Genomic DNA, 6834 nt, shown 5'->3' on the forward strand with positions numbered 1-6834 from the left:
CTTTGGTTGTGCATGACAGGAAGTACACCTGCGGCTGGTTGAGGAGGTTAAAGGGGAGAGGGCCAGAAGTAACAGGTTGGAAGGTTATTAAAGAGATTCAATCTGGAACAAAGAAGAATGCTCCTGATAGTGAAAACAATTGACTGGTGGAACGGAAGTTGTGGGGGCTCCATCACTGGAGGTTTTCAACAAGAGACTGGCTAGTGATTTCACTGGGATGGTAGAGAGCAGTGATGGTGAACCTATGGCACATCGGCCACGGGTGGCAAATGGAGCCATATTGAGGCTTTGCCCTATGTCAACTCCAGCACATGCCTGCACTGGCCAGCTGGTTTTTGGCCTTGGGGAAGGCTGTTTCGCCCTCCGGATGTCAGCCAAATGGGCAAACCGGAAGTTTGGAAAAAAACGACTTCCGGTTTGCCCATTGTGCTGTTTGTCGCATTCCGGGGCTTCAGAAAGCTTCCCTGAAGGCTTTGGAGTGCGAAAAACAGCACAACTTGTTTTTCCCCAAACTTCCGGTTTTCCTGTTTGGCTGGTTTTTCACTGTCCCAGACTTCAGTGAGGTCTGTGCTTATACAAGGGGGCGGGGGTGTGAATGCATAGGGGGCATTATGGGGGATTGTGCATGAGTGGGGGGAAGGAATGGGTGTGGGCACATGCATGGATGCTAACGCACGCACCCACATGTACCCTTTTGGCATGTGAACCAAAAAAAGTTTGCCATCACTGGTTTAGGGTCTCCTGCTTGAGCAAGGGGCTGGACTAGAAGACCTCCAAAATCCCTTCCCACTTGTGTTATTCTGTTACCTCTGACAATGGGAACAATTAACCAGTGGAATGGCTTATTTTTGGAAGTTGTTTATGTGTCTATCACTGGGCGCTTTCCAGAAAAAGATCAGACAGCCGCTTGTCTGATAGGGCCTTCTAACTGGAGCAAGGGGTTGGACTTGAAGACCTCTGAGTTTCCCTTTCAATCCTGTTATTCATTCATTCATTCATTCATTCATTCATTCATTCATTCATTCATTCATTTATTATTTGACTTGATTTCTATGCTGCCCAATCCCGAAGGACTTATTCTACCTGATATCTTCACAAATGAGTTTTTATTCAGTGGCAGGTGATCTAAGACCAATAACAGGGATGGCAAACCTTTTTTGGTTCGAGTGCCAAAAGGGGGTATATGAGTGTGCTACCATATGTGCATGTGCCTACACCCATTCCCTCCCCCCCATACATGCACACCCTCTGCGTTGCCCCTGCACATGTGCACAATCCCCCCACCCTGTCCCTGCGCATGCACAAAGGCCTCACTGAAGCCTGGGGCGATGAAAAAAAACAGCCAAACCGGAAGTTAGGAAAAATGGACTTCCGGTTTGCCCATTGTGCTGTTTTTTGCACTCCGGGGCTTCGGGAAGTGAGAAAAACAGCACAACAGGGAAAGTGGATGTCCATTTTCCAAACTTTCGGTTTGCCCATTTGGCTGTTTTTCACACTCCGGGGCTTCAGGAAGCTTCCCTGAGGCCTCCAGAGGGTCAGATGGCCTTCCTCAAGGTCAAAAATAGCAATAGCACTTAGACTTCTATACTACTTCACAGTGCTTCCCTAAGCGATTTTACAGAGAGTCAGCCTATTGCCCTCAACCATCTCGGTCCTCATTTTACCCACCTCGGAAGGATGGAAGGCTGAGTCAACCTTGAGCCTACTGAGATTCGATCTGCCAAACTGCTGGCAGCCGGTGATCAGCAGAAGTAGCTTGCAGTACTGCACTCTAACCACTGCACCACCGAGGCTTGAAAATCAGCTGGCTAGTGTTGGTATGCGCGCTGGAGCTGACATAGGGTAAAATTTCACGTGCCCTCCAATATGGCCCTGCATGCCTATAGCTTGACCTATAGCTTGATGGTGACACCAATGCTTCTCCACCTGTTGGCTGAAGCAAGTTTAGGGCAATGTTCTTCAATGGTCTTTAATGCGAAGCGGTGGAAGTGATATGTTGGTGTCTTGATGGCGTAAGGTTTCAAGGTTAAAATTCAACCCGGGCAAGCCTGAGTGGTTGTGGGTCCTCCCTCCTAAAGATGACTCCATCTATCCATCTTTGGTCCTGGGAGGTGAAGAAATTTATTTATTTATTTATTCAATTTTTATGCCGCCCTTCTCCTTAGACTCAGGGTGGCTTACAACATGTTAGCAATAGCACTTTTTAACAGAGCCAGCCTATTGCCCCCACAATCTGGGTCCTCATTTTACCCACCTCGGAAGGATGGAAGGTTGAGTCAACCTTGAGCCAGTGATGAGATTTGAACCTCTGACCTTCAGATCTAGCAGTCAGCTTTAGTGGCCTGCAGTACAGCACTCTACCTGCTGCGCCACCCCTCCCTCGGATTCATTGGCAACTTGGGTGTCCTCCTAGATCCACAGCTGAGGCTAGAACAACATCTCTTGGCTATGGCCAGGGGGACCTTTGCCCAGGTTTGCCTGGTACAGCAGTTGCGGCCCTTATCTGGACCAGGAGACTCTGCCCACAGTCACTCATGCCCTCATCCCCTCTCGTCTTGACTATTGCAACGCACTCTACATGCGGCTACCCTTGAAGAGTGTTTGGAGACTTCAACCTGGTGCAACATGCAGCGGCGCATGCAATAATGGGTGTACCACGGTATGCCCATATTACTCCATCTCTAGCTGCATTGATAGCCAGTCGTTCTCCGAGCACAATTCAAGATGTTGGTTATCATCTTTAAAGCCCTAAATGGCTCAGGGACAGACTATTTACGGGACCACCTCCTCCCTCATTACGGCCAGTAAGGGCCCACAGAGTCGGCCTTTCCCAGGTCCCATCCGCCAAACAATGTTGGTTGGCAGGACCTCGGGGAAGAGCCTTCTCTGTGGTGGCTCCGACCCTATGGAATCAACTGCCCCCAGAGATTCGCGTTATCTCCTCCCTACCAGTTTTCCGGAAAGCTGTTAAAACCTGGCTTTTCCAGCAGGCCTGGAATTAAGACTGTTGCAAGTATGGTTTTATAATACATGTTATTTTAGTGAGTTTTTAATTGATTTTTTACTTATATTGGATTTATACTTGTTAGCCACTCAGAGCCTGTTTGGAGTGAGCCTGTTTGGAGTGAGAGGCATATACATGCAATAAATAAATGTGTGGCAGAAGAAATTATACATCTGAACAGCTGTCTTGTGATCTTGTGGGAGACCTCCAACCATGGGCAGAATTGCCCTACTATCTAACTATCTATCTATCTATCTATCTATCTATCTATCTATCTATCTATCTATCATCTATCTATCTATCTATCTATCTATCTATCTATCTATCTATCTATCTATCTATCTATCTATCTATCGATCGGATATATGCTGTCCCTGTCTGAGGACTAGGTACTTGTGTGTGCATATGTGTGATTTACCAACTTGTAACAACACTTTAGACCCGGGGGTCTCTAAGCTTGGTGATGTTAGGACTTTAAGAAGTTCCAGAAGTCGGGAAAGGCTCCTGTTTTTGACCCCCAGAGGGCCACCGGAGCCCAGGGGAGGCTGTTTCCAATCTCCTGGATGCTGGAGGAACATGTTCAGTCGCCAAGGTTAGAGACCCTGGTTTTTACACAAATGTTTCTCAACCGCGGCAATTTTAGCATGTGTGAACTTCCAATGTCTGGAGCCGATACCCAAGCTTGAGAGAAATAAAGGTAGTCCCCGACTTACGACGGGGATCCGTTCCCACGGCCCGTCGTAAGCTGAATTTGGTGTAAGTCGGAATATTCCGATTTACATGAATATTCCGACTTACACGGCGGCGGCGGCTTTTTCAAGGAACCAATAGCCGGTCCTTCTTGGTGCTGCGTTGCTGCAGCTTCCGAGGCTGCCGCTGCCGCCACGGCCACCTCCGTTCGGGCGAGGGGATCTCCATGGTGGGCGGCCTCGGAGCCACCGCCGCCACCCACCACGGAGATCCCTTCGCTTGAACGGCGGCATCGGCAGCGCCGGCAGCTTCAAGGGACCAACAGCCGCTGCATTGCCACCTCCATTTGGGCGAGGGGATCTCTGCGGTGGGCAGCCTCGGAGGCTACAGCAACGCAGCCCCGAGAAGGACCGGTTGTTGGTCCCTTGAAGCCGCCGCCGCCTCCGTTCGGGCAAAGGGACCTCCATGGGGTCTCCGAAGCTGCCGCCCATCGCGGAGATCCCTTCGATCGAATGCAGGCGGCGGCAGTGGGGGCTTCGAACCTGTCCCCAGGTCGTCGTAATGACGAAACGTCATACATCGGGGACGACGTAACCCGGGGACTACCTTGCACTCTTACACTTTTTACCCAATAAATCAGACTTGAGCCTTCCTATTTCTCCAATACACACAAGGCTATTTTTGACATTTCTCCACGGGGGTCACTTAGCACAGAAGTAGAGAGAAACTCAAAATTTGCATCTTTAGCAAAAAGCAGAATTCTGGGATGGCAAAAGTGCAATTTATTTACAAAAACCAGCAGTGCATATTACACCTGACAAGGCCTACCCCAAGTCCCGCTCTATACACACTTACAGAGTATTTTACACGCACACATATGCACACACACACACACACACACACACATATACAAGGAAGCAGACATACGACGCTTTTTTCCCCTCCTATGTACAAAGACATTTACAGATCGTAGAAAGACAGTTGTTCATTTCCTCATGCTAAAAAAAAGAAGCTAATGACAATATTAATACATATTTGAAAGGCTTCTGGAGTCTGTTGCATTCACTTCCAAAGAGTCCCCGTTGCGATAGTTGCGAGATTCAGAGGAAGGGGAGGGGAGAAAATTAAAACAGAAGTTTGGGGACCCCAGAAATTCTTTATCGTGTTTCAAGGAAAATCAAGGTTTCTTTAGCAAATTGACCCTTGGAGAGTTTTCTTTCAACAAACAAGCAGCCTTCAGAAGTTGTGGGAGCTTCGTCCCTTGAGGCTTTCAAGAAGAGACTGGACTGCCATCTGTCAGAAAATGGTTAGGGTCTCCTGCTTGGGTGGGGGGTTGGACTAGATGACCTACAAGGGTCCCTTCCAACTCTGTGAATCTTGTTTGCTTTCTGGATTTCTGGATTAAAGACCTGCATGTACGTTCGCCTTAATTCTGTTGGGCACGTTGTGTAAACCCAGCCCGTGGAGTTCACTTCTCTAGCTTATTGATTAATGAGCATATTACAGGTCGTCCTCGACTTACAACAGCTCACTTAGTGACCGTTCAAAGTTACAACAGCAATGGAAAAAGTGGCTTAGGATTTGGGGGTTTTTTTCATAGAAACATAGAAAGAGACCTCATGGTCCATCTAGTCTGCCCTTATACTATTTCCTGTATTTTATCTTAGGATGGATCTATGTTTATCCCAGGCATGTTTAAATTCGGTTACTGTGGATTTACCAACCACGTCTGCTGGAAATTTGTTCCAAGCATCTACTACTCTTTCAGTAAACTTTTTTCATACTTACAACCAGTGCAGCCTCCACCTAATCCACCTGATCAAAACTGGGACCTCTTGGCAACTGACTAACATTTATGGCGGCTGCAGTGGGGTCACGTGACCCCCTTTTACGACCATCTAACAAGCCGGATTCACTTAACGACCGCATTACAAATGTAACGACCCGCCGTGGTTAACGCTTCACAAGTGTGGCGAGAAAGGTCATAAAAATGGGTCGAAAGCCAGTTGATCAATTTCTCAGTTGGCAACATAAATGTTGAACTCAATTGGCGGTCATAACTTGAGGACTGCCTGTTCTCACAGAGGCTAAAGGCAAAGCTAAGTTTGCAGGAGGTTCGAAAGTGTGGCTGGTTTGTGTGTGTTGTATATATGTTAGCTCAGTTGTAGCAGTTCCAGGAACTGCATGTCTGAGTGAGCTAATCTGAGATGGAGATTGGTGAGTCCTCACATTATGTCGCGTCCAGGCGGAGGTTCCAACTTACTGCTGCTACCAGTGCTGACGAGCGCATGTCAGACCGGGATTTGGCTTCTGCATGTGCTCAGGAAGCAAATCTTGCGAGGAGACACGTGGGTGTGCAAGATTTGGGTGATTTGTTTGCTTCTGCACATGTGCGGAAGCAAAAAATCACTGAAAATTGTTGAAATCTCATATTTCAACAATATGCATCCTCATATGAAAGTTTGCTACTTGCACATGCGCACAAGCTAAATCTTGTTCCAATGTGTGCGCCCGCCAATCACCCAGAGTTGTGCGCACAGTTCCATTTCTGCTACTGGTGCGCTGTTGTCCGCCCCGCCAGGTAGGGACCCAATACTGGTCGTGTCCTACGCAACTGACCCCAAAACACTGATATGTAAACTCAGGGGTTGGATTCAAACATTTTAGCAACCGGTTCTCTGCCTGGTTACTGGGTGGACGTGGCTACGGTGGTCACGGGAGATTGAAAACAGCCTCTTCTGGGCTCCAGAGGCCACAAACGGGCACATTTCACAGGTTCACTGGTGATGGGGTGACCCCAGGGGTGGGCAGCAGGACAGGGTGGGATGCAATTCCACCAGCGGAAATGAAGATGTGTGCACAGCTTCAGCTGATCGGCAGCTGTCACTTCCTGGATTACTGGTCTTGGTTCGGCCGTCTTTTTTTCCCTGCTGCTGCTATTGGTCTGCGCTCCTTGCTTTTCCCCTCTTTCCTCCTTCCTGGCCTCAGACGAGCTTCCCTCTCTCCTGCACAGCTCCCCTCCAGCTTCACACGGCCACGTCCTGCCTGAGCTGCAAGCAGAAGGCGTAGGGGGAACCGGCGCTGGCAGCATTTATGCTTCTGGCAGCACCCGTTCGCCTAGCTACCCAGCCTGAGGCGGG

General features: G+C 48.7%; 1 protein-coding gene across 1 annotated transcript in view; it reads right to left on the reverse strand.

Annotated features, from left to right (window-relative positions):
* Positions 1 to 4461: 4461 nt before the first annotated feature.
* Positions 4462 to 6834, reverse strand: part of NECTIN4 (nectin cell adhesion molecule 4) — a 151671-nt gene continuing 149298 nt past the window's right edge. Inside the window, exon 9 of the mRNA XM_070766081.1 lies at positions 4462 to 6834. This exon is cut by the window's right edge and continues 1350 nt beyond it. The gene's annotated coding sequence lies outside the window, so the exon portion shown is untranslated.

Source organism: Erythrolamprus reginae, chromosome 13 (assembly GCF_031021105.1).
Source record: "Erythrolamprus reginae isolate rEryReg1 chromosome 13, rEryReg1.hap1, whole genome shotgun sequence".
In the NCBI taxonomy this organism is placed as follows: domain Eukaryota; kingdom Metazoa; phylum Chordata; class Lepidosauria; order Squamata; family Dipsadidae; genus Erythrolamprus; species Erythrolamprus reginae.